Raw genomic sequence first — 27,854 nt, forward strand, 5'->3', positions numbered from 1 at the left:
CTGCTGCAGGGTGGACATCCAGGCAAGCTGGTTTCTTTGTTGTCAAGGTCTGTCCTGTGTGCCGCACGATGCTTAGCAGCATCTCTCTAGCTTCTGCCCACTAGTTGCCAATGGCAACAATGCTCCCATTTCCCCATTGTGCTGATCAAAATGTCACAAGACACTGCCAAATGTCCCTCTCCGCTCTCAGGCAGGGATGCCTACTTAGTGAAGCTTCCAGAGCTTATGGGCCTCCCAAAACTCTGACCCCTCACAGAGAAGTGTGGCAGTGTGGAGAAACCCTCAGCTGTATCTGTGCCCCTCTTGTGTGAACAGCCTGGTGACAAGCAGATCTGGGAAGTCTGATATGTCTCCTGCCAACCTGGCAGGAGGCATCAGAGAGCTGGAGTCTTGGCCAGCCTTTATAAAGAGTGGAGCACTGTCACGGTCCCTCTGGGTGGTGCCGAGCTCAGGCGATGCCGTTGTCTTCAGGCTTTTGGTAGCAGCTCAAATGATTAGTTAATTATTCATTACTATTTGTCATAAAATCCTGAAGGGCTGCCAAGTGGTATCACGCAGGCAATGCCGAAGCAGAGGACATGTCTTTTCTTATGTTCCAGTGGGTAGCAAACATAGGCTGCTTTGAAAGCATACCAAGGACTCCAGGCACCAGCTTGTGAGTGTCCAGATGGGAGGTCTGAGACAGCAGGTCTCGAAGCCTTGCCCCCCGGGCCTGCGCTTGCACCTGCCCTGTTCTCCTGGCTACCCAAAACATGAGGCTGGGGGTTGGGGGTGGGAGGTGGACATGGAGAGAGATGCTGAAGATGGAAAATGGAGTCCAAGGTCTGGCCGGCACTCAGGTCTCCCATTTGCTCCCGAGCCTTCTTCACCTTTTGCACACAATGGTGGACAGCCAGCCTCCCAAAGAGGGGCCCTCTAGACTCTAGTTCCCCCCCCCCTTTTCCTTGGCCATGGTTCCCTTCGGTATATCTCTTCCCCATGTCTTTTAGGGCCACCTTCAGTATTCACTTTAATCGATAATATATACGGATCCTGGTTTGTATTGGGGCTGAAGTCAGCATACAGCATGGTTTGCTTTGGTTTTGAGAACACCTGGGGCTAGGGGAGCTGGCTCAACGAAACCCGGCGACGAAGTCTCCGCTCTGGAAAAGCCTCTCAAACAGAAGGGGAGAAGGGTCCGGTATCTGGACTACAAATAATTTTAGAGGTACAAGTAGATTATCCCTCCGGTATCTTCTTTCCCCCTTCTTATCATAATCCTGCCTATTATGATCCGTATCCACAGATTCAGGCATCAGAAGAGGGCTCCGGATGTGGGACCACGCCAGTGAACAGCACCCACAAGGGCAATGCTTGACGCCTGGGCCTACTTTCTTGCCCTCCCCTTCCCCCCTTCAGGACTATTTTTTTTTGTTTGTATGCTTTGTTGTTGTTGTTGTTGGTTTTTTTTTTTTTTTTTTTTTTTGTTTTTTTTTTTTTTTTTTTTTGGATATTCATTATTTTTCCAAAGTTGTCAGGTGCACAGTTAATTGGGATGTGTGTACTGTGCACACAAACCCCTCAGGGCTTTGAATCCTTTTCAGACTCAGTTTCTCATTTGGCAAAGGGATAATGTAAGCGTGGTAAACTCACCTCGGGGACTCCGACCGTCAGTGAGGTGCTTCCAAACTTCCTGGTGTCCAGAGTTCTGTGGTCCACATTGCCATTCACGAGGCAGATTTTCTGCTATGCTGGAGCCAACAGACTTCAATGCCTCGTTGGTGCTACAGTAGGTGCCTCTGCCAGTGTCACATTCTGACATCACAGGGCTGTGCCTCTTTCCTCGTCCTGAGCGTTACTAACTCATCAGTAGGTGTGTGACACTAATTGGTTCCGAGCTGCGCACACGGGCTAGGCTGTGCTTAGCTCATTGCTCGGCTCCCCTTCCCACCTCTGCTTTACACTCCCTTTGGGACATCAGCTCAATGGAGTTTAATTTTCAACCAGGTCTCCTGTCTTTGTTAATGACTGTTCACTGTGGTTCTGCCTGGGAAAGTTTTCAACTAAAACTAACTCAGGTAAAAGATTGTGAAGGAATATTAGAACTGAACGGTAGAAATGACTTCATTCTTCCTAGGGGAGTTTTCCAGGCCAATTTTCCCCTAAAAATTCATTAGTGACAGTGGAGGAGGACACATGTGCCAGTCATTTGCATAAGTGTGCATGCCTAGCCTGGTCGGGTTTCTTTTTGGGGGTGGGGTGGGGAGAGGTGTGCTGCATGTAGGTGCTTGGATTTTTCTATTTATTTATTTATTTATTTATTTATTTATTTACAGAGTAAGAGTGACTCGTCCACAGAGATCTTGCTTCTGCAATGCTAGATTATAGATGCACACCTTCATGTCTAGGTGGGGTTTTTTTTGGGGGGGGGGTTGTGGGAAGATTGCTGTTATTATTTTATTATTGTTTTTGTTGTTGTTTTATGGGTATTGGGTATGGACTTGGGTCTTTTGGCCTGTGTGAAAAGCACTTTACCTACTACGCTAATTCCCAACCTAAATTCCCCATTTATGTTGGAGTTAAATAACTACTCTTTCATATAAGTAGAAGGCACTAACCAGCGGTACCGCTGGCACTACTAAACGACTACACTTTCAGTAGGTTAGAAATAGAACACTATTAGGAACTAGCAGGTGCAATGTAGACAGGTGGTAGGCAGTTGTATTCTCGCTGGCTGCTGCACATTCTTGCCTCTCTGTGCTCACAACGCTAAAGTGTATATGGTAGTGGTTTCCTGTCATTGTGTTCTTTTAACTGACCCATGCTCTGACACCATGATCCCATGTTCAAATGTAACTTCCCTCTGTCCCTTAGTCTACCCTCCTGAAGGAGGGGCTCTGACCACCTGTGGGTGATCTCAGGATTATCAGCAGGCTAGTTAACAGTGAGAGGAGAGGAGTCACAGTCATAAGCCAGCAGCTTGGGGAGCAGGGCTTGGGGTTGGGGCTGGGGCATGAGCAGGCAGGCAAGGTGATCAGGCTCTTGTGCTATAATTCATGACATCATGTCCACAGTGCTTACATTCAGAGTTGAGAAGCACGATAGGGAGTTTTACAGAGTACTCTTAAAAGGAAGAATATCTATTTGGATCATGGTTTCAAAGGTTGCCATCCATGATGGTGAAAAAGTTAGCAGGGAGTTTGCATCACGGTGCCCAGGTAGCAGAGAGCAAGAGAGAAGTGTCTACACTGGCCGGCTTCCTCCCAGCCTTCATTTCATCCAGGGGCCAGATAGAAATTCCCATATAGAGCTGACTGAGCTCTGAAAACACCTCATAGGCACAATCTAAGGTGGGGTTTGCTAGCCTAGGTACTTCTCAACCAAATCAAACTAAAAATCAAGATTGATCTTCACAGGCCAGCTGGGCCACCGTAATGCTGTGAGTGGGTGACTTCAAAGTAACAGAATGTATTTCGTTCAAGCTGAGATGTTCAAGACTGAGATGCTAGAAAACATGGTGTCTGTGAGGTCCTGCCTCCTGAAAGGCCATATCTGTGTTGAAGCTACCTCAGACTGACTGACTTCTTGATTATAGAGAATTGGACTATTGGATGTTGATCAAGGACCCACATTATCTTGGGTTATCTTTATTCTTTTTAAAGACATTTTTTACTCACCTATGTATCTAGTCTAACATTCTTTTCTCTTTCAGTAAACCCTTTGTAATATATTCTTAGCAGACCACTAACTTCTACCTCCCACGTTGGAGTGACGATAGGTGGCCTCTGAACCCTATGACAGAGTTTCCTTTGCTTTGTTAAATCCAGTCTACCTGCTGTTTCCAAAAATATATTTGGCAAGTACATTGGTTTATGACTATCTTTCATGCTATACCTCTGGAAGTTTCATCTGATCATTCCCATGGTGGGATTTGTCTACATATATGTCCTGGGTAGTGGTCATTCATATTTGGCTCTGAATAAACTCTAAGTCCTTTTGGAATAAGAGCTGTTTGCTGTCAAAGCTTGTGAGAAGATAGCTGCCTTGTACTGTCTTCATGTAACAGAAAGGCTGAGGAATTTCTCCGGTGGTCGCTTCTGTAACCAGCATGAACTATTCCCACCCATTGGGATTTCCTGACCTAATTACTTCCAAGAGTCTCCACTTCTAAATATGACCGTAGTGAAAGTTGGGCCTCAACAGATGCACACAGAGGCAATACAGATAGCTGTACTGAACATGTGTTCCTCGTCTCCCATAAGTTCAAACCCTCCTATGCAAATATATATTGTTCTTAGAGCAATAGCCTTTAAAATATTTTCAACTGAAAATGGATTTTTTTCATGCAATATATTCTGATCACAGTTTCCCTTCCTACATATCTTCCCAAATCTGCCCCACCTATATAATACCATATCTTTTCTCTCTTTAGAAAACAAATAGGCAAAGATAAAAGAAAAAAAAAAACCAAAGAAGCACACACACGCACACACACACACACACACACACACACACACAAGCACATAAGCATATACACACAAACATAAAACCCATGAAATGCAAATTCAGTAACTATAATATATAAGCAAGACACAAGAAAGGTTAAAAATGCCCAGACAAAGCATTATGAAACTATGGATATCCCTTGAGTTCATTTTGATTGGCCATCTACTGCTGGGTGTGACAACTGCCTTTCATTGTGGTTTGTATACCCAGGGAGAAAACTAATTTTTCTTTTGCAAGTCATTGTTTATTTGTTTTGTTTTGTTTTTCAAGGCAGGGTTTCTCTGTACAGCTCTGGCTGTCCTGGAACTCACTCTGTAGACCAGGTTGGCCTTGAACTCAGAAATCCACCTACCTCTGCCTCCCAAGTGCTGGGATTAAAGGCGTGCGCCACCACTGCCTGGCTGCAAGTCATTGTTAATTTAGCCTGCAACATCTTAACTCACTCAAGGTTTAAAGTTTAAGTCCAAAATCTCATCAAAACAATGTTTAAGTTGGGTGTGGGTGAGATTCAAAACATGAACTACCCTGAAGCGAAGCTCTTCCAGCTATGGACCTGTGAACAAACAAGTTCTGTCCTTCCCAACCGCCGTGGCAGGCTAGGGAGCAGATAAATAGTTCCATTCTGAAGGACAGAATTTGGAAAGAAGAATAGAAAGACAAAACTCCATGGCCAAATTCCAGTAGACCTTAAGGCTAAAGATCCTAGAAGGAGGTCCCCAAACATTAACTCTCCATTTCTTCCAGACCTAACACCCAACGTCATACCGTGTCTCCCTGAGCTTTCTCAAACCTTAACGATGGTGTATGTTTCAATACCTTCCAACACACCTTGGAAAGGAGTTGATTTCTCAAGGTATTTAGTGATTTTTTTTTTTAAAACTTGCTATCTGTTTTCCATATAAATAAAACTCATCTTGATTTTTTAAAAGCAGAATCCCCATTGGAAAGGAAAGCTCATTCAATACTTTCTCCATATCTTATTTATATTATCTTGCAAGTTCTGAAGGACCCACACCAACAATGTCATCAGGGCCATTGGTAATTACAGCAGTGGAGTTAATGCATGTGAATTCGAGAAATGTACCTTTTAACTTGTGAGTCTAGTTAGTCAGAGACGGTCGTCGATGGAAGGCATATTTGACAGCAACGGCCAAGAGATGCAGGCAGCTCTGTGTCTGTGAGACTTCTAAGCTCTCTAAATCAAACATCTAAACAGCTCAGAAGGAAAGCAAGGGTACTTTGTTCTGACTGAGTGGAACCTGGCAAGTGTGCAATCTGTACCCTGGAGCACTCTTAGCACTCACAGACAGCAGGTGAGAGAAGCACTCACATTTAGCCGACTGTCGGGTGATGGAGATGTGACTGGCCTCCAGCTCAGGCATGGCTGTCTCCTCAGGCCTGGTGCATGAAGCCTACCCTAGCAGTCAGTCACTGTCTTGTCAGCCTGTCGGGATCTCTATCTGTCCCTACTTGACAGGGGCACTTATCTCAGAATCTCGGGCACCCTTGCTCTGGCTACTCCTGGAGCCTTTTCATTGCGTTTGGGTCTTCCCATCTGTGAGGTCAGCACAGAAACTCCCTGATGGCTTCTGTAACTCAGACAGTAAATGGACACAGAGAGCCTGGGCTTTTGGATTAAAACTCACTGAAGTCATTGACGGGCATGACCAGAAAGCCCTGCAGGTCCTGAGAGTGAGCCATCAGGCGAACCAGCAAGTCTGCAATCACCAAGGGAGCTTTGTCAAATTCTGGCATGTTCTTAGAGGAGAGGAGAGTGCTCCAACCCAGTAACAATGATGAGACTAAGTATGTTAAGAACAGCACGTTTTGAGGCTCCAGCCTTGAGAGCTAAGCTATTAAGGTCTAATTGCTTCATATAAACGCCACTGACTTTCTTACTCTGAGGAAAACACCAGGAAACTCAACTCTGCCTCATTTTTCCTGCAAAGAAGATGTGGATCCGAAACCCTCTGTAGCACAGAGAAGCAACTGTGGGAGGGTGAGGAGTGTCAGCCATAGTGAAGAGCGAATGCTTTTCTTCTCCCTCACTCTTCAAAGCTAGAAATCTTAAGCGTTTTTGATGTGTATACATTGTTCAAGGTAGTGGATTTCCCTGTAATGTTTTCGTAGTGCTTATCGCCTGCTTTAATGATTTTCAACCTCAATTATGCTCTCTTATCACTCTATCCTATTACGCTTTCTCAACAGTCCCCCATTGATTTTCCTGTCTTCAAGTAAAAATACAGACTTCACATAGTCTTTCTAAGTCTTCCTTTTCCTTAGCACAATGAGCTGCTGTCTCATCCACTCTCCTGCAGGCTTCAGGAGAGCTCTTCCTTATGATTGAATAATATTCTGCTCTATCGTGTTTATTCCCACATCTTCTTTCCTCCGTCCCTCCCTCCTTGTCTTCCTCTGGTGCACGTGGATGTGTATCGCATGGGTGCATACCATTCATGTGTGTGTGACGTCCAGAGGTCTAACTCCAGTGTTGTTTCTCAGGAATAATCTACAACTGTGGGTGTGATTATTTTTCACTTTTATTTTTATGCAGAGTTTCATATTCATCCGAAACTTCCTAAGTAGGCTAGACAAGCCCCAGAAGTGCTCCTGCCTCCTACCGAGTACCGGGGTTACAGGTGCTTGCTACCATGCTCAGCGCTCTCTCTCTCTCTCTCTCTCTCTCTCTCTCTCTCTCTCTCTGTGTGTGTGTGTGTGTGTGTGTGTGTGTGTGTCTTGGGGAGGGTCTAAGGGATTGAACTCAGGTCCTCATGCTACACTGACAAGGACTTTATTGACTGAGCTGTCTCCCCAGCTTCACATAGCACATTTTCTTTACACCCTCTAGTCCTGTAACAACTTTTCTATTGTGAATAGTGCCAAGAAAAACACGGGTATGTAAATATCTGCTGACTCATTTTCCTCTGGGTGTTATAGTTATGGTATAGTATGGTATAGATACTGTAGTAGTTTCAATATCTCTGCCTTTAGTGTTTCCAGGACCCTCCACTCTGATCTCCACAATGGCAGAACTAATCTACCCCACCCTAGCAGTGCAGATCCCCTGCAAGAACAGCTAACGCTCCTAACTCCAACCCTAGACTTTGCTTTCTGGTCCATAGTCCTATTCTGACTGGAGCAATATGGAATCTCAGTGTAACTTTGTTTCAAATAGTCAAGATGTCTACAATACAAACATTTTTGCATTTTTCCCAACTATTTCTGCTGCTTCTAAGAACTCAGTACAGTTCATTTGCCTGTTTCTTGATTTGTTCGTTGGTGTTTGTTTTGGGGATAAGTTATATATTTCGGGTATTAGATTAGCAGCTAGCAAAGACATTCTACCGTTCTGTAGATGTCCCTTCACCCGGACAACTGTTTCCTTCTCTGTGCAGAAGCTTCTCAATTCAAGGCACTCTCATTTTCAATTATTGCAATTATTTCCTGAACGATCTGTTTCATTTGGAGATTTGTTGCCTATCCCAATATCTTTAAGTGCTTTCCTGTAGTGCTTTCAAGTTTTCAGGTCCTCCTTTAAGACCTATGATCTATTCTGAATGTGGTCTAATTTCATTCTTTATGGAGATGTTAGGTTTTCCCAGCAGCATGTATTAGACACAATGTCTTTTCTCCAGTGTAAATGTTTGGTCCCTTTTGTTGAAAGTCAAATATGTGTAGCTTCATGAATTTATGTCCAAGTCCTCTGTTTTACTCAGTTGATCTACATTTCTGTTTTTTTTCTTATTATAGTACACAGATTTTTAAAGCTAATATTCATCATTTTTATAATCATATGCTAATGTTGCTTGTATGGCAGAGAGGAATCCAGGTAATGGAATTATAGTGGCCTTTTGGTCAGTGCATATGTGTAGCTCATTGTGACATCTGTAATATAATTATAATTTAGTATTTGTGATCTCCTGATACCATTCGCACTGTTCCCATGCGTCAGTACTGCTCTACTTGGTATTAATCATGCTTCCATGTGACTTTTAAGATTTTGTTCTCTAGTTCTCTTGACAATGTTCGGGGGATTTCATTGGACGTGAGGACCTCTTTTGATAAGATCTCATTTTCACAGCATTGTTACTTCCAGCAGGAGCACAGAGCCTCATGAGGGAGGCTTGAATTTCATCAAAACCTTCTCTGCGCTGTGGAGGTGATGCTGTGGTTTTTGCTTTTGGCTCAAACTTTGTGTTGTATTCACTTAAAACTTTGTGTGCACATTAGACCATTCTTGCATCTCTGGATTTAACGCAACTATAATGCTCTATGCTAGTTTAAAAACTGTGCTGCTGAGTTATGGTAGCAAAGAGTTTTAATTGATAATTTTTGGATCTGTGTTCATCAGAGAAGTTGGGCTACAGTTTTCTTTCCTATTTTTGTTTTTATTTTATTTTTTGTTATATTTGGCTTCAGAACCATACAGGCTTTGTACAATGAGTCCCATAACACCTCTTCTCTTTCTATTTTATGGAATAGTTGGAGGAGCATTGGTCCCCAGGCTGGTAGGATTCAACAATGAATCTGTCTTGGGCTAGTCTATCTTGGTGTCTGCTTCAGTTTCCTTGGTTATTATCAATCTGTTAAGTCTCTGCTCTTCTGGACTTTGTTGGTTCTACTGGGAAGTAGGTTATTATTTTGTAGGATTGAGTTTACAAAGAACTGGGGGCTGCTGTCTTGGAACCCACTGCACCTTTTCTTGCTATTATGTTTGACCTATAGTATAATTGGACAGTCTTTTCCTAGGCATGCCCTTGGGATTCTAAGTGTCTATTGTACTTGGATGTCAGTTTTCCCCTCTAGATTTGGCTCATTTTCCACTGTGATCTCATTGAACAGATGTTCTTTCACTTCAGTCTGGATTTAGGTTCCTTATTCTACATCAAATTGTCTCAGGTCTACTCTCTTCACTGTGTCCTAGCTGTCCTGACAGTTTTGGTCACCAAAGCTTGTTTTCTTTGCTGTTATAGACTTGTAACAATTGCTCAGCCTGTCTTCCATGCTTGATATTCATTTTTCCAAAGGGTCTATCTAGTATAGTATACCATTAGTGGCACTTCCCCTTTTTTTCTTTCTGTTTTTTGTTTTGTTCTGTGTCTTAGTATGTGCACAATATATATGTATGTGTGCACATTTCTGTTTGTGAATGCTTATGAATGTGTGTGTGTGCACATATCTGTTTGTGAATGCTTGTAAATGTGTGTGTGTGCACATTTCTGTTTGTGAATGCTTGTGAATGTGTATGTGTGTGTGTGTGTGTGTGTGTGTGTGTGTGTGTGTGTGTATAAGTCAGAGGACAACGTCAAGTGTCAGTCATCTTCTTTATCCTGGTTTAGATAGTGTGTTTTTGATGCTTTTCTACTATATAGGCCAGACAGGCCAACACACTGTGGGCTTCTGGGACTCCTGTGTCTCCCCCACCCCCCACCCCCGGAGCTCTGGGACTGCAGGTGCTTGTGCTTTGCAGCTGGCTTTAACACACACCGTGGGGACTTCAGCTGGGGTGCTCATAACTACACAGGAGACCTTTTGCCCTCAGAGCCACCATTGCCCCAAGCCCAGAGATGTTTTCCATGTTGTTTACGGGGCTTTTACCTCCATGATCCACCCTACCCCAGTATCTCCACTGAGTTTTCTACCCAAGTCTTTAATCGATTTTAGTTTTCATTCCATCTATGTATTTGAATCCTATTGAGGTCATTGATGACTTTTCAAACTATGCTTTGAATTTTTTTTTGTTTGACGTTTGAATCATCTTTGTTATCTCTGATGAACGAAGAGCTAACGACCTCTGTGTAGAGCTGGACACCTGCGTCTGTAAGTCGTGCATCTGGGGGGACGAACCTTTTCCCAGTTTTATATGGAGTGCTCTGTTTGTTAGTTTGTTTGCTTGCTTATCTTTGTGAGTAGCCTTTCTTAAGTGTATGACCTAGAGTATTAGTTACAGAAGGGAAACCAAGCGTGCTGGTACCATGAAAGCTGAGGGCCAGGCTGGCCAAAGTTATGCCACCTGCCTCTTGTCGGCCATGTTCTATGAAGCAGTCACTTCAGAGATGTCTGCTCTATGTGTACTGGAAGCCGCTGCTGACCCCAGTGGATTTTGTGGGCTATGGGTTGGGCAGGCCTGCGCTTGCACCTCTCCAGAGGTTCCCCAATCTATGCATGGAGACCTTGCCACCAGTTGTCCCCAGGCGCCCTGCCTCACGGTTACTCCTTGTTTACAGGTACTTAGATAAGCTCAGTCCCAAACAATAAGCCCTCTTTTAAGTGGTGCCTGGCCTTCCACACTCCAAATTATGGGAAGTAATGCATAATTTCAACTTCACTGACGTTTTCAACACACACACACACACACACACACACACACACACACACACACACACTTCCTGTCACACCAAAGCCCTGGGCTGCCTCAAAGGCTCCTGAGAACACTGGGCTTCCCTTGTGGCTGGGCCTGTGCTTGTTGTCACCAGGATGGCCCACCCTCTGCAGATGTACTTCACGGTGTGGTTCCCGTGTGCTTCCTCCAGGATGTCAAATATCATGTGGGGATGGCTCCCTGTCTTTCTCTGCACGGTGCTTCTGTTTCTCTGTGACATTTAGCCTCATGACCTCGAGTCTTCCTCTGTATCTTTTCTCAGAATAGTCTTACTTGTCAAACCCTGACTCACTCACAGAATCACAGGGAAGAAACTTATCATTGTCCATCCTACCCTCAAACCCATGTTCGTTCTGTAATTCACATTTACAAGAAAGTATAGCTATAGTACTGTTCATCCTGTAATTCATATTTACAGGAAAAGTGTAGTTCTAGTAAAAGAAAGTAAAGAAAATAACAAAGTGGCTTATAAAACAAGGGTGGCAGATGTCCACGTTCTTTGCAGGAAGTTGGAAGCTGGTAGCACACCATCAAACTGCTGAGAGAACTGGCCGCCTGCTTAGGCCTGTAAAACTTGTCTGATGGGTGACTTACCAGTGAAGCCCCAGACTGTGCTAAATGTGCCTCTCCCAGACGTGTACCAGTACATGAGAGTTCCTGGAAAGTAGCTACGTCTGCAGAGGATGAGTGACTGAGTGGGACCTAGGGATGTGGAGAGATTGGAATGTTGCAGGCCAAGGGCTGGATTGTAATTTGTCTGGGCCTGTCTTCAGGCCCCCACACAGCTTCTGTGTGGGCCTAGCATCCCGTGACTAAAAGATTAAAAAAAAAAAAAAAAACTTTTGAAGTATATTAATTTAGCAGAACCCAGTTTACACCAGTCAGAGGGATAAGAATGCTGTCAGTTAGCTTCCAAAGTCTATCACTGAGTTCTTCCCAGTTTTCTGATATACCCTCCAATGTAGTTGAAAAGTGTCTTGATTTGTAATTTTTTTTTTGTTCTGGTACTATAAAAAGTTGTTCCTGTCATACACAGGCTGGGCCTAGGCCTCCCTACACATACGTAGCAGTTGTGCAGCTTGGTCTTCACATGGGTCCCAAACAGCTGGAGTGGGAGGCTATCCCAAAGGCTATTGCCTGTCTGTGGGCTATGGTCTTCTAGCTGGGCTGCCTTGTCTGGCCTCAGTGGGAGAGGATGTGGCCTTGCAGAGACTTGATGTACCAGGATTGGGGGGCAGGGGATACCCCCCGGGAAGACCCACCCACTCAGAGGAGAAGGGGAGGGAGAGAGGAGAATGATTGTGGGAGGGGTGACCAGGAGGGGGACAGTGAGTGGGATGTAAAGTGAATAAGTAAAAAACAATAATAAATGAATAAATAAATATATAAAATGCTTTGAATGTAAAAACAAACAAAAACAAAAACAAAAAAACCAAAAGCAAACAAAAAATGTTGTTCCCAGGTCGTGGTCTCCTATTTTCTTTGGGGTGGGAGTGACCTTTGAAAATCGGTTAAAGCTGTGCATGTTCCTCATTTCCAATATCCTTCCCCAGCCCCCAGCGCCCATCCCTTAGGCTTCTCTGTTTCCTTAGTCCATAAATACTCCTAAGCTTTGTCCTATGGAATGTAGATATGACATCTGTCCTCTTGTCTCCAAAGGTGGCTGTCTCCTGGAGCAAACAAAAATAAAAACAAACAAACAAACAAACAAACACTCCTGGCTTTTTCTTTTTCTTTTGGGAAACTCTGCTTCCAGTGTCTGGCACGCTACTCCATGTCCAAACTGTCCTGGTTCAGAACATGACATAGCGTTCCTCACTACATGCTGTCTCTTGCTGAGTTTTATCGCTCAGCAGCTCAGTGGCTCATAGCATCCCTTGTGATTCAGTTCGTAGAAAAGCCCACTGATGTGTGAAGAACTAAGACCCTGAGAGGTGACCTAGCACCTCAGCCTCAGGTGACAGCATGCCAGTCCTCCGTTACCATTCCCAACGACAGTGGTTAGTGGTAGCGTGTTCAGAGCATTGTCCCGTGCGTGCACCAAGCATGTTGTTCTAGAGTTAAGCCTCAGGAGCATAGCCATGGGCCACTCATCAGAGGGAATATAGACAATAGCTTCTCCACCGGCCCTGTAATGACTGAAGGACAGCCTCTGCTCACGCCACAGCCCATTCTCTGTATTCCTCAGAAGGAAACTCCTACTGAGGGAGGAAGAGAGACAGATGGGAAGGGAGTAAGGAAGCTGGAAGGGAGGGGAGAGACAGTAACTGAAAGAGAAAAAGAAATTGTTCTGTACTAGAGATATGATAAAGGGTAGGGGGAGATGACCGCTCGGATATATTTGGTTAGTCAGATCCTCAGTTCTTTAGATATATCATCATTTTTTTTAACCCTCCCTATAACCTGAGATGTCGAAAGATTAGTTATGTGTTTGAAGGAAATGAGGGAGGGTTTCGACAGCTTAGCTGGGTCACTAGGTACTCTGCTCAGAATATGAATCTAGCTTTTCCTCATTCCTAAATTTACATCCTTGGGCTGTACAGGAGGCTCCTTGACCCAGCTGAAAACTGACAGCGAAGAATCAGGTCAGAGACACCAGACCCATGTGTTCAGTCTCCGCTCCACAGACTCCACACGGAGGAACACAAGCGGTTTCCTTGATGGCAACTTGAAAAGTTGAGTTAAGTGTGGCAGCCGGAGAAGGACAGTCCATTATGCGTCGAGTGTTTACACACTCGTCATAACCTTCCTGGGTCTATTTGCATTTTGAGTCCAAAACCCTGTTTTGGGTTAATGAGGCCCTGCACGTTCCCTAGCCAAATGTTTATTGGCTTCCAGCTTAACATAAGCTCGTATCTAATCAGTGTAGACGTTGAAACAAGTACCATGCTGGCAAATTCCCAAAGCAAAAGGAGGTAAATGCGAACAACATGAATGAGACAAACAAGGGAACCACCATGGGGGAACAGTTTAATCAACACTTCGAGAAACGTGGCTGCCTCCTGCGGAGCTGGAGCACAATCTGTTTTGTGGCTAGCCAGTGCTTTAACCATACCTTCCTGGTACAAAGCCCTTCTGTCTTTTGTGCCAGTTCTGGGGGAGTGGAGGCATCGTTTTTTTTTTTTTTATATATTATAAGAGCAATTGAAAACCCTCAGATGCAGGGTTTGTTTTTAAGCGAGTATTTCAGATGTAAAGAAGGGGATACTACCGTGTCACCCATCAGGCATGAATGTTTACTGGAAACTGCTGATTCTCCGCATGAGGGTTTTGTCAGAAACCCTGGGGAGAAGGTGATAGACAGGGGTTCCAGGCAATAGGAAGAGCTAGAGGGGTAACATACAGTGGCTGCTCCCATCCAGGGACGAGGTGATAGACAACTAATTTGATGGGCAAATTCTGCCCAAAGACTTCATTTGGATAAGGAACTCTGCATCTTAACTCCGTGCCCTCCTCCATCTTCCCCTCAGTTCAGAGACTCGGTTATCTGGAGCAGGGAGAGGTTCCATCAGCGCCCTGCCATTTCCTGTCTCATGTCTCCATTCTTCTCTTCCTGTTTCCCCGACTGGATCTCCAAACACAACTAGAATCTCCTAGGTTACATCTCCTTTAGAGGAAGCTACCTAGCAAGACACACACAGTCTGAAAGGGAAAGAAAGGAATCGTTAAGAAAACAGCTTCTCGACTCCTCACTGCACGCGTGTGCCAACTGTAGGCCGCTTTATCTATTTCGAGTTTTTCCTTCACTGAATAACTTTCAGAGTTATCAGGGGTTTGCTGACCCCCTGGGAACCAAGTGATTCTCCTTCTCCAGGGCCATCCCTACAGATTAATCAAGCGTTCACTGCTTCTTTCTGGGTATTAATATATTTTTTAAAGGCAAGCATGGAAACACCCAGTGTTAGACCTGGGCAGAAAGGGCAAAGACACCCATCAAGGCCTTGAAGACTGCCAAAGAGGTCCATCGCAGGTAGAGTGTTCCTTTGTCCTCACACCTGCCTCTGTGTCCCCTATCTAACCTCTCCTCTCGTTCTCTGCCTGTGTGGGTGCCACGTTCGCCGTGGTCCCCTCTAGTTCTGTGATGAAGCCCTCGTTGTCATCTTCCTCCCCTGACTTTGCCACAGTGTATGAGTAGGTGCACCAGGATGAGTCTTAAAGAATCTTAAGGTCTGTTGGAATCCTTAAGTATCATGTCCTGGGACCTTGCGCTTCCTCTCATGAGCGTGGTTTCTTCTGTCCCAGAGCTGAACAGTTCCCTAGCTCCTACACATTCACCCTGCCTCTTCCATAAAAGCAGCTCCTCCATTTTTCTCCTTTCAAACAAACCCCACTGAATACAGTGCCAAGGCCAGGGACAGAGTTAGCCAAAAAATCACAACTCTGCCCCACCCTCAGCAAGCAATGATGATGGTATAGCACCCTCTCTTTCCTCAGTCTGTGACCTCCTTTTCCACTCTGACCACACTGGGGCAGGAGAGGGTGGAACACCTACCCCTTCCTCCTCAGCCTTATGTCCTCCCCCTGGAGCACTGCCTGATTTCCTCATCAGGAATCAGTCTCAGCAGGCTCAGGCCCTGGACATACAGAGTTAATTTCCTGTTTGTGGAGAGGTAAATCAGGAGTAAATACTTTAGACAGTCCAGTGTTTAAGTCATCCTTTGATTATCCATAACTTAAGGGAGTCTAAGGGAGAATGACACAGCACACTACTCAATTGCATCAATCTGTGTGAAGCGTGTAAGGGCTCACACTGCTCACCTACGCAATTGCAGCTCTTTCTAGCTATTGTAGGGAATGTTGTTTATATCAATATTTAAACATGCTATTGCCCCCAAATGAACCACAACAGTCTCATTTAAAGCTATTTTATTATGATGAGCCGATATTTGGACAATTGAAAACTGTACTTCAATTCTATGCAAACAAACACCGTGACTCCTCAGCTTAGCAAATACATATTTAAACAGTTTAAAAAACACATTGCCTGCCTCATTTGTATTTGTAACTGCTCAAAATAAAGGTCTTTTTATCTAGCGTGCCAAATAATGGGAATTTGGATGCCGTCTGAAAGGATACATTATTCATGGGGAAGAGAAACAAAATCAATAAATGAAAATTCAAATAAAAACACAGGCCATTGTGATGCGGCTTCCAGACAATGACGATCTCCTGCATTATTTACTCAAGGAGCAGGCTCAGGAAAACTGCTCTCTTGGACCCAGGCTATGGGCTGAATTGTAAACTTCTGCTTAGGTTGTTTGAAAATAAACAAAGCAGTATGTTTCTAGCATTTTCAGCTTTATTTAGCTCATGATTAAAATTATTTTAAAATTCGGCAACAAAACAAGGTTGGAAGGGAGTTGATGTTCCCTTGGTAGTGCATTTCGGAGCCCACTGCTGCAGGGTGCATTATGAATACATTATGGTCCTCAAAAAACCAGAGCTTTGCATAGGGGTCAAGTACGCTTGTCCCAAGTGGAGTAGAGGCAAAATGGTGAATTCTGCTACATCTCATAGTTTCATTACTCCCAACAAAGGTGTCAAGAATGGTTAAGAAGGCAGGCCTTGGGGACAGACATCCTGGGCTAAACCCTGCCACTGATACACTAGCCCTGTAACTTTCATCATCTGCCCATCTTAGTTAAGGTTTTGCTGTTGTGAGCAGACACTGTGACCAAGGCAAATCTTATAAGGACAACAATAACTGGGCTACAGGTACAGCGGTTCTGTCCATTATCACCAAGGTGGGAACATGGCAGCATCCAGGCAGACATGGGGCTAGGAAGCTGAGACTTCTATATCTTCATCTAGATCTAGAAGCTTCTAGGAAAATACTGGCTTCCAGGCAGCTGGGGGGGGGGTATTAAAGACCACTCCCACAGTAACACACCTACTTCAACAAGGCTACACTGAATAGTGCCACTCATATACAAACCATCACAGCTCCTTATGCTTTGATTTCTTAGCTATGGGTTAAGTGGAAATATAATACCTACCTTGTATGGTATGATGAGGATGCCTAGATCTTGATACACAGACATTACCCAACCAATGTCACAATAAAAATATCTAAAAATTGCATAATCTTCCTCTGAGACAGTTAGCTGATGGGCAGATCATGGGTAGTTAGCCACAATGTACACATGTGTTCCTTCAGAAGGAATCATCATAGCAGACATTGCCTAAATATGAGTTTACCTGTTATTCTAGGCTTAAGACGAGGCATCAGGAAGTCACACTGACAAAGTCACAAAGTGACAATCACAAGGCTAGCTTTTCTGTGTATTTCATACCAATATGTTATATTGAAGGTTAAAAGAAAATAACTTCTGGGAAGCTAAATATTTAATTTGTATTGGGAATGTCTTAAGGATGCTCCCTGCTTTGTCACATGGCTTCCCTTTTTGTGAGGATCTGTTCCTGGCTAAAATGAGGCAAATGCCACACTTACTAACTTACTTAAAGACTGCACACTGCTCCCTCACTGAGCAACAGGACACAGGGCACAGGACAGAATGTTAAACAGAGCAGAGAACAATGCCGCTCTGACTGATAGCATTCACCTCATATCTCCATAGCATTTGGAGATGTATATATGGGTGTAGATATTTTATGAGTACTGTAAATCTTAAGAATAACTCTGTTTAAGCCTTAGTTTTAGATTCTAGGAAGTTCAGAGACAAATATTCTCATGGCATAAGTCCTGTGCATGAACTTTGCTCCTGGATTTATCTTGTTATTGTCCCTTGCCCAACTCTCATTGATATCTTCATCATTTCTACATACATAATTAAATAACTACATTCAGCAATTTTTGGAAAAATTTAATAATTTATTGCTTAATCAAAGAAATGAATGAATGGATGCATGGATAGATAGATAGATAGATAGATAGAAAGATAGATAGATAGATAGATAGATAGATAGATAGATAGAACAACATACATATGTTCCTACATCTTTAATGGTTTCCAAAAGGATCCCAAAGCTTCCCAAAGGGATCTACCTCTAGACTCAAGAGTGAAAGTATGCTCAAAGCCACCCACTGATTATCAGACACTCACTGAGCACATGCAATGTACCAGATTCCATTCATGGCTAACAACACAACCTAGGTCTCTGGGATCTTGTGTCTATATGGAACTGTACTAGTTAGCTCTAATCACTATAATAAAAATACTATATACTGATGACTATAGCAACAAGAATCTATGTTTTCTGCTTTTGGAGGCTAATAATTTAAGTACAGGGTGCCAACCTGGCCAAGGTATGGTGAGGGCACTTTCCTTAGCTTGCAGGTGGCAGACTTTTTGCTGTGACATCATGGCACAGAGAGAGAACCGGAAAGAGACAGAGAGACAGTACACGTGTACACACACACACACACACACACACACACACACACGGGTAGATGGAGAAGAGAGAAGTAAATAAGGAGGGAGACGAAGAGATCTTTCTCTTTTTATAAGGTGACAGTTATTTCGAGTAAATGCTCCACCTGATGGCCTCATAAATTCTTAATTACCATCCCAAGATCTTTTCACTAGCACCAGTTACAGGAAGATTAGGGCTTTAATATTCAATCCATGGCACCTGACACAGTCTCCACTCCCCTTCTCCTACTACTTACCCAATTCAGGAAGGAATGACAACTGGAAAATGGAAAAAAAAAAAATATCAAAGAACTCAAGTTCTTGCCTGAGCCAATCACACATGGCTCTTTGTCCCCCTACCTCACCCTGCCAGCCCCTGCTCCAACCTCAGCTAACACCAGTTACACCTGTGACTTTCCAATCTGAACTTTAGGTCTTATAAATCTTTAGATAAATATATCTTCTTTTTGAATTGCCACTCATAGCCAATCTCCTCAGCCATGTCAGTACATGCTTCACACGTGATGAATAAGTTCAGTCAGGAGTCTTAGAGCAGGGTTCCTGGGACTCAGGTCTCACTACATGGTCTAAGTGGGAAACCTCTGGTCTGGAAGTCAGGGGAAATCCAGAGAACATGACCCAATTCAGCCTTGAAGAGTCTAGACTTCCAGACAGGTCCAGAAAGGAATAGTAGGACCACGAGGACTTAATTCATGTTTCTGAACTTCAGTTTACAAAAGAATCACCTTAAAACTTGTTTAAAAAAATAAGAGGTTCCCAGTCACCATGCCCGGATCAAGTTCAGTTAAGTATGGGGTGGGCTCCAGGCATTTGCTTTGCTTATAGCATTCCAGGTTGTTCAAATACAAGACTCTATGTGTTGAGACATGTTGGATTAAAATCACCATGCCACCCAATGTTCTTATTGCTTTGATCAGTGGGGTCTGAGAGACAAAACATGACCAGGTACTCCTGGGGGACTCTTCAGGTGTGCATGGTGTGGGGCAAGGGTCACCTCACAGTCCACACAACCTCAAGCTTCCTAGAGCATCAATTATCATGGCTGATCTAGGGACACATATTATGTATTGAAGCGAAGAAGAAATACAAACCAACAACAAGCTGTCTTGGGCTAGACCTCCAGTTAGATGCTCTTTCTCCATTCTCTGACTCCAGTGGAGACTCTGAGACTCTCTCAGTGGGTGGTAGTAAGTGCATCCACTCACTCTTCTCCTGTAATGTAAGCAAGGTGACATGTGTCTCCTGGAACTGCTATGCACAGAATAATGCTGGTTAAACCCCAGGCCCGATTCTGACATTCCAAAATGGTCCATAAATATTCATTTTGCCACCATGAACAGAGCTCCCAGGTTATTAAGAAACTGGCTTTTTGTCTGCAAGATGAAAATTCTCAAAGAACTTACAGAAATGGTTTTAAGCAACAGTCGTGCCATGCAAATGTTCATAACAATGGCAGGTAGATGGGGTGTTGAAGTTTATCTGAACATAATGCCAGAGAAAGAATAAATGAGACACGGTGCTGGAAGAAGCCCAGCAAGTAGATGTCTTCCCTCTCCTGTGCCCCCATCATCCCTACCTGTTGTGTGGATGATTTTGTGCCTTTTAAATAAATTCCTTGGAAGTGGAAAGCAGAAACTATCTCTGCAGTCATTCCTTCATTTTCTTATTCAACTGAGAGTAAAACAATCTGTGAGTAATTTATGTGTGATCAATAAATGTAAAGCTACAGAAGAGGCAGAAGACCACCCCAGGCTCTCCACTGAGGGCCAGCCACTATGCTAGATTTTTGTGTACTTTTTCAGGGCTATTTTATACAAATATAAATTGTTTTATAAAAGTAATAGTTATGTAACACCTGGCTTTTGTGCTCAGCTTTTATATTTTATGAAACGCCACACATTTTAACATGTATGCATGTATTATTTTGTGCACATACATTAATTTTGTGTGTGTGTGTTTGTGTGTGTGTGTGTGTTGGACTTTTTGTTTGTTTGTTTGGTTGGTTGGTTGGTTGGTTGGTTGGTTGGATGTTTGATTGGCTGGTTGGTTTTGGGTTTTTCGAGACACAGCTTCCCAGTGTAACAGAGCCCTAGCTGTTCTGGAACTCACTCTGTAGACCAGGTTGGCCATGAATTTACAGGGATCTGTTTGCCTCTGCCTCCTGAACGCTGGGATTAACAGCATGAGCCACCACTACCTGGCTTCTGTTTTTTTGAGATGAGTCTCATAGTCTATAACCTAGACTAGCCTGAAACTCATTATATAGCCAGTTATCCTTGAGTTCATAGAAATCCTCCTGCCTCAGCCTCCCCAGTGCTAGGATTCCATGTGAGCCACAATGCCAGCTCTTCTTTCCTGCTTTACCAAGTAGTCTACCTTAGTGGATGCCACATTGCTCTCTCCTTTCTAAGCGGCAGCTCACTGCACACTACCACTCTTACACTCTTACACTCTTACACTCTTACACTCTTACTAATAAATATTCAGGCCTTTTTTAGTTTAGGTGGACTTACTGCAATTATTGCTACAACACTACAGGGGATACGTAAGTGAATCTCTGAACATATGCCTCTATATGTATCTGAAAGTGGGTCTATAGTAGCAATTCCTCAAAGTGAAATAGGGACCATTCATAACTTAGAAATAAACAAATTTTCCCCAATAAAGTTATCTACTTCATTACTATCTAAGCAACAGTGACTATTAACAAACATTTTCAATGATTGGCACATTATCAAAATCTAAGAGCCTAGGGATTGAAGCATTTACACTTCGTATGACTCCAAGAAAGTGTTGATAGGTGGAAAGAGGAAGAAGGTCTCTTATTTGGTTTGGAGTGATTTTTGTGCTAGGACACACAAACATACAAAATCAAGTCAAGACAGATTTCTAGTTTAAATGTATGTGCCAGCTAGTTGTCTTTGTTAACTTGATTCAAGCTAGACTTATCTGGGAAGCGAGAGCCTCAGTTGAGGAAATGCCTCCATCAAATTGAACTGAGGTAAGTCTGTAGGGCTTCTAACTGCTTAATGATTGGTGAGAGAGGGACCAGACCACTGTGGATGGTATTACCCCTAGTAGGTAGTCCTGGGTGCTATAAGAAAGCAAGCTGAGCAAGCCACAGGAGCAAGTCAGAAGGCAGCATTCCTTTATGTCCTCTGGTTCAGTGTTTGTCTCCAGGGTCCTGCCTTGAGTTCCAGCCATGAATTCCCTTCATGGTGGACTGTAGGCTGAAATACCCATTCCTCAAAGTTGCTTTGGGACATGGTCTTTAGTACATCAATAGAAAGCAATCTAAGACAATGCAAATAAGGAATGATAAAAGAGAGATAACCTTGATTACATCAGAATCTTAGAGCACCTGGTCATTGGAAAGTACTATGCTGAACGTAAAGGGTGCTGAGCCTTCAGGAAGATCATGATACACAAAACTGTCTGGTTTAGCATCTGGATCTATATGCTAGTTATGTATGCAAAGCAATAGGGGAAAACCAGTAGAAAATAAAATAAAAACAAGCATTTTACAGTAAAGGCCACAGGAGTGTAGAACGTGCATATATAAAACGTGCATATGCCCTTTAATGCTTAAAATGCAAATTAAGGCCTCAATTAAATATTATCTCATTATCTGCCAATAGCTTATGCTGATAGGGGTTGGGCTCTTATACAAAACTTTGAAGAACCATTTAAAAACACTAGCAACTATACTCTGTGTCAGGAGGTATATACTTTGTATTTCTAGTTTCAGAACCTGTAGAAAACCTGTGCAAACCATGTCCATAGCAAAACCCTGGAGATAAGTCACATGTCCAATAGATTAGACAGTAAACATCTTTGCACAATGGATTACTGTATAGAAAACAAAGCAATCCAAATCATAACCTTAAATTTTCATTTTATTTAAATGCTGTTGATTCTACTCACTAACAGTATAATTTTGAAGAAGTTACTTTTCTGTATGTCATCTCCTCAGCTCTAGTTCGCCAGTTCTATGTTGAAGACTAACTAAATGGATAATTGCTCTGAACCCTGGATCTGCCACACAGAAAGTACATCGCATAAGCTACTGTTATTGAAAAGGTGAGACAAAAGTTCTCATCCAGCTAAATAAAAAAAGGCAATGGGCTTTGAGTTAGATGCCGAGATATGAGAGAAAGTAAGATGGAGAAGCAGCAGGATGGAGAGGGTAGGAGGAACTTCAAGCAGGAAGAACCAGATGTCAGATGACCAAGAGTATGCAAGAGTAGATGTACAGGGACAACTGGACAACTGTGGGTCAGAGTGAGTGGGCAAGAGGGCAGATGAGACAGGGCAGGCTCGGAAAACAGCCTTCCCACCAGACCTGAGAGCATTAGGTCTGCTCAACACCTTCCTCCTGCATGAAGAAGGGGAAAGTCCTGCTGATAGCACAATCAATTACTCTTTACCTTGTGGAGGTATTTTTCTTGATCCCTTTTCATTGGCTTATTTATTTTATTTTCTGTCTTAGGGATACCAGCCAGAAGCCTAATTATAAACAGAAGCTCATTTGCCCTTTTTTCTTCTTTTGTTTTCTTTTCTTTTGAATCTCAAAACAATGAGATCTGGCTTCAATCTTCTATTTGCCACACACAATCAGTATCCATGTTTTAGTGTGTGGTGGTTAATTCTGATCACCAGCTTCATTGACTGGAGAGATATAGGAAATTAAGCAGAATAAGCTCTGGGTATCTTCAGATATTTCTCGAGAGGGTAAACTGAGGGGTAAAGACCTGTCCTGAGTGTGGAAGCACCATCTCACAGTCAGAGCCCATATGGATAAAATGGGAGAAAGAGAGAGGCAGCTTGTGCAGTTATTCTACTTCTCTGTTTGCAGGCTGTCACCATGTGAGCCTCTCTGCTGTCACACTCTTTCTACAACAGGCTGAAATCATGAAACCCAGAGCCAAAGTAAACCCTTTTCCTCACATTTTTATAAACTGTTTTGTTATAGCAACACATCTTACTAATATTCAGTGTATAAATGTCTTATAAGTCACCATTGCACATACAGCATTCTTTTCCAGACAGCTTTGTAGGTTCACACACATGGAGATATAGGGTCATGACATGGAAGGAATTATGTTTGCTTTGATGAGCTTTGACCTGACCAGTGTTGGGCCTAAACCTTGCCCTTCTTTTCCAGGCACTGGCTGGGGAAATGATGATACGCCACAGGATTTTTGTAAACTTCAGACATGTGGTAGACCAGATGGCATTTCCTGACTATGATTGTCACTCGGGAAGGGAGATCAAGTTGATGTTCCATTCTCCCTATGTGAAGGCAGTGTGTGCCCTCCTTTTTATCCCACACAGGTCCTAGCTCAGGCCCTTGGACCAGGGAGGCACTCAAACCTTTTTTATTAAGTCTCCAAGACATGTGGCCAGGTTCCTATTTTTAGTCATTTGTTTTTGGTAGATCCTCCTCTTCTTCCTCCTTCCTTTAAGATTTATTTATTTTATGTATTAGAGTGTTCTATCTGCATGCCAGAAGAGGGTGTCAGATCCCATTATAGATGGTTGTGTGACACTATGTGGTTGCTGGGAATTGAAGTCAGGACCTTTGGAAAAGCAGTCAGTGCTCTTAACCTCTCAGCCATCTTTCCAGTCCCTTTTAGGTTTTGTGTGTGTGTGTGTGTGTGTGTGTGTGTGTGTGTGTGTGTGTTTGTTTTTGTTTTTGTTTTTGTTTTTTTAAAGTAAAGTAAAAGCTATGATTTCAGAAGCTATTGTCTGGATTTTGATTTAACTAGTCACTCAGTGTTATGCTAATGGCAAGAGGCACCACACTCTGGTTTAGTTTTAGAATCAACACAAAGGAGCCCATTAGGGGAAGAAGCAATTTTTGTTCACTAGTTAGGATCTCACAGATTTCTCAGAAAGGAAAAGGGATTTCTCTCAGTCTCCATCATTGTTTTGTTGAAAAAGAAGAGCCATGAACATAATCTTAATACTGAAGTCATTTGTCTCAAGGCTTCATTGTATGATGAAATAAAGACCCTGGGGTCAGGACTGGTTTGCCATCCTCCTTGGCAACCTTCAGCTCAGCTCAGGGTTTCTGCTCTGAGCAGGTTCTAGAAAGGTTTCTTGGGTGAATATGAACTCTGGACAGAAACCATGGCTGAAGGGACCTTTCTCAGGACTGCATGAATTACATGTGTTTGACACAAATTCTGCAACATGAAAGGCTTCATTTAATCCCCACACACCACACGGAGGCTTTTCTTCCCCTTCCTTCCTTTCTCTTCCTCCTGCAAGCAAATGTTTCACAATGTAGGGAAGGTCTTTTGAGGCACCAGGGATTATTATTTATTTCCCATTAATTAAAGTAGCAGAATCAGAGAGGACTGGCTTTTCCTTTGAAGTAGATTATTTCTTTTAAGTCAGATCAGATCTCACATCAATTAAAGGCAGCATTCCTGGGCGCACCTGAGCAATACATATTTTCTTTAAAATTGTTTTGCCTGATGCCTGAGCGGCGTCCTTGGGGGAGGAGTCTCCCTGTTTAGCTTTCGTTCTAAGAGTTCCTGATGGTGGAGTACATTTGACATTTTTGGTCCTCTGCTCTAAGGAGGAAAGCAGTACGTTCCTAGGTTTAAATTCAGCGGAAAGCAAAACAGCGAAAGTTCTTCTTTTGTGTAAGGTGCAATTACATGCAAATAACGAATACAGTTAGCGAAATTCCACATCCTGAAAGTCCGAATGAGGAAACTTGGAATTTCATAAATGTTCTTTGGGCTTTGTGTCAGATTTGATATTTTTATTTTGGCTCCGGTGTTAGTTAACTTTCCTCACTGCTGTGATAAGATACCAGATAGAAACAACCTAAAGGAAGAATGATTTCTTTTAGCTCAGAGACCAGCGGGAGCGGTTCATCCCAGCAGGGAAAGCAGCTGAAGTAGTGGGGATTATAGTTGGTGGGACCTCGCAGTAGTGGGGGGTTGAAATTGTGAGAACTTGAAGCAGGGGGAACTTGGAGTGGTGTGACCTTCAAGTAGTGAGAACTTGTGGTGGTGGGAGCTTGGATCAAGGGAGCTTGGAATTGTGGGAACTTAGAGCAGTGGGATCTTAGAGCAGAGGGGACTTGTAGTTGGGGGCGCTTGGAGCAGTGGGAGCTTGGAATTGTGGGAACTTGAAGTGTAGCTTCTCCAAGGCACCAACAAGGAAGCAAAGACAGACTAGAAAAAGGGTTAGTTGTAGCCCTCTAGTCCCAATGCAGTGCCCTGGAGAGTGTCCCAGTGTCATGGAGACCAATGGGACCTTTCACATCACAACTGTAACTGTTGATCAATATATGCCAAAGTCATAAGCATCCTCTTACATTGTGGATCACTAAAGGCTCTTGCAATGGCTGGTATGTGGAGCTCTTCTCAGCCTGAACCCTTTTCTTTCAGGCAGGATCCCAGGTACTCCTCACATTCGGGGTGTTTCTAAGATGGAGTGTGAGAAAGCTGGAGAAGCATAGATTTCTAGAATGGATTCCACAGCTGAGATGCCAGAGAACTCTTCAATACCCATCTTCCTTCCTACTGAGAGGTTGTATCTGCATATTACAGAAGCGATCTCCTTGCCCCAGGAACTGCACACTCTCCCTGTCCTTCAACAAACACCAAAGCAGCAAGGATTTGAAGAAAAGAAGAATGAGTCGTGGAGACAACGAGGGCAGAGTGAGAGGTTCGTTTCTACTGTGGCACCATGTGCCCTCAGCCAATGCCTGTTCCCCTGCACTCGAGGCCCCTTGTCTCTTAAACCCACCCATCACAAGGCTGGGGGGCAAACATGAATCTGTGCATTCACTCTACTTTCCAGGTGCAGTGTAATTAAAAATAAGATCAGGTTGAACCGAGATGACCCTAATTATCTTTATTAAAAACACAGGCGGCAGCAGAGGCCCGTACAAAAGAAAAGTCTGTTCTTAGACCACAGTCATGTTTAAAGAAAAACCCAGAGCTTGGAGAACTCTATGACTTGCCTACTCTCCTGAATCTGATGTTCTCACAGGTCGAACACCTTAACCCCCTCCTGCTCTTGATTCACAAACTGTACTGGTGTGGTGGGTAAGCTCTAGACTTACCACTTGAATTTGCCTGCATCCTCCCTTTACCAGCTGGGAGATGCTGGGGAAGACACTCCCGCTCACCAAGTCTCCATCTTTTCACCCTTGTGATGGGAACACTCCACAGCTGCTGTGTAGGTTTGCTGTCAATTCAGTGAGACCATGTAGCTGCTTTGCTGTGGGTTTAGAAGGCTATAAGTGCTTAATGAACACATCCTACTGTCATTATTTGATGCGGGTGTTTGCTGTGGGTATTAGTAAAGACAGTCTATGTGCATGTCATCATCATGACCTGGGGGCTTTCATGCCTTGGCCTTCATTATCCATCCACCTGGTACCTCATAGTCCACCCAGGCGAATTGCATATTCTCAAACACATGTGGTATAAACATGATTCCCATAGCAATGACTCCCCAGCAAAGAGCAAGTCTAATATGGACACCGAACATCTCTTTTTACACCACAATAAATCCTCCCTGCAGTGGCCTTGGAACTCAAGAATTGTGGCAGGGACATCATTAGACGTTGGGACACAAAGTGCCAGTTACTGCATTTTCCTTTATTTTCTATGAACATTAAAAACAGGTCTATACATCCTGTTTAGTTACGGAGTGCAACAATGAGCCCTATGTGTGTCCTTTTATACAAACTGAATTGCTCCACACACCAACGAAGTTCAGTATATGAGAGATTTCCCAGAACAAACTATATGGTATCCTAAACACTGAGAGAAGCTGTGTTAGTTCTTTTTCTATTACTGTACTAAAAAAGCACTATGACCAAGGTAGCATATAGAAGGAAGGGCTCGGCTGGTCTTACTACTTCAGAGGATAAATGTCCATCACAGTAGAGAAGCTTGGCGGGAGGCTGGCATGGTGACTGGAGCAGCAAGCAGAGAGAGCAAACCAAGGATGGTGCATGGCTTAGAAACCTCAAAGCCTGCCCCCAAGTGACTTACTTCTTCCAGCAAGGCCACACCTCCTCTTCCTCCCCCTCCCCCAAACAGCACCATTAACTAAGGGCCAAGTATTCAAACACCTGGGGACACTATGGGGACATCCTTATGCAAACCATCACAGGAGCCATTTAAACACCATCCGTAGGTTACAAGGGACCCAAGTCACGAATGAGCATCTGCAAGTACGGCTGACTTTGTGGATGCTGCATCGCTTATGTCACATTCCAAGAGTCCAGGGTTTGCCTTTATCTTGTTAGGAGGAAGCAGGGCTGTCAAGTGCTACTCCGATCAGGGTGATTCTGTACTGCTAGTATGATGGAACTTGATTTTATGGAAGCTATATATGAACTGACCAGAGAAGGACTTACAGAAGCAACCTTCCTTCTAGGTAATTCCCTAAAGATCAAATTCTACAGACTAAAGCAGCCCTGCTATCTTTGCCTTGGTGGCAATGTTCAGTGTCTGGGATGCCATGTCCTGGGGAGTCACTAATTGACGGTTCATCTTGGAATCTGTAACTGAGCTTTTCTTTTTTTTTTTTTTTTTTTTTTTTTTTTTTTTTTT

The sequence above is a fragment of the Mus pahari genome, chromosome 6 (genome assembly GCF_900095145.1).
Source record: "Mus pahari chromosome 6, PAHARI_EIJ_v1.1, whole genome shotgun sequence".
In the NCBI taxonomy this organism is placed as follows: domain Eukaryota; kingdom Metazoa; phylum Chordata; class Mammalia; order Rodentia; family Muridae; genus Mus; species Mus pahari.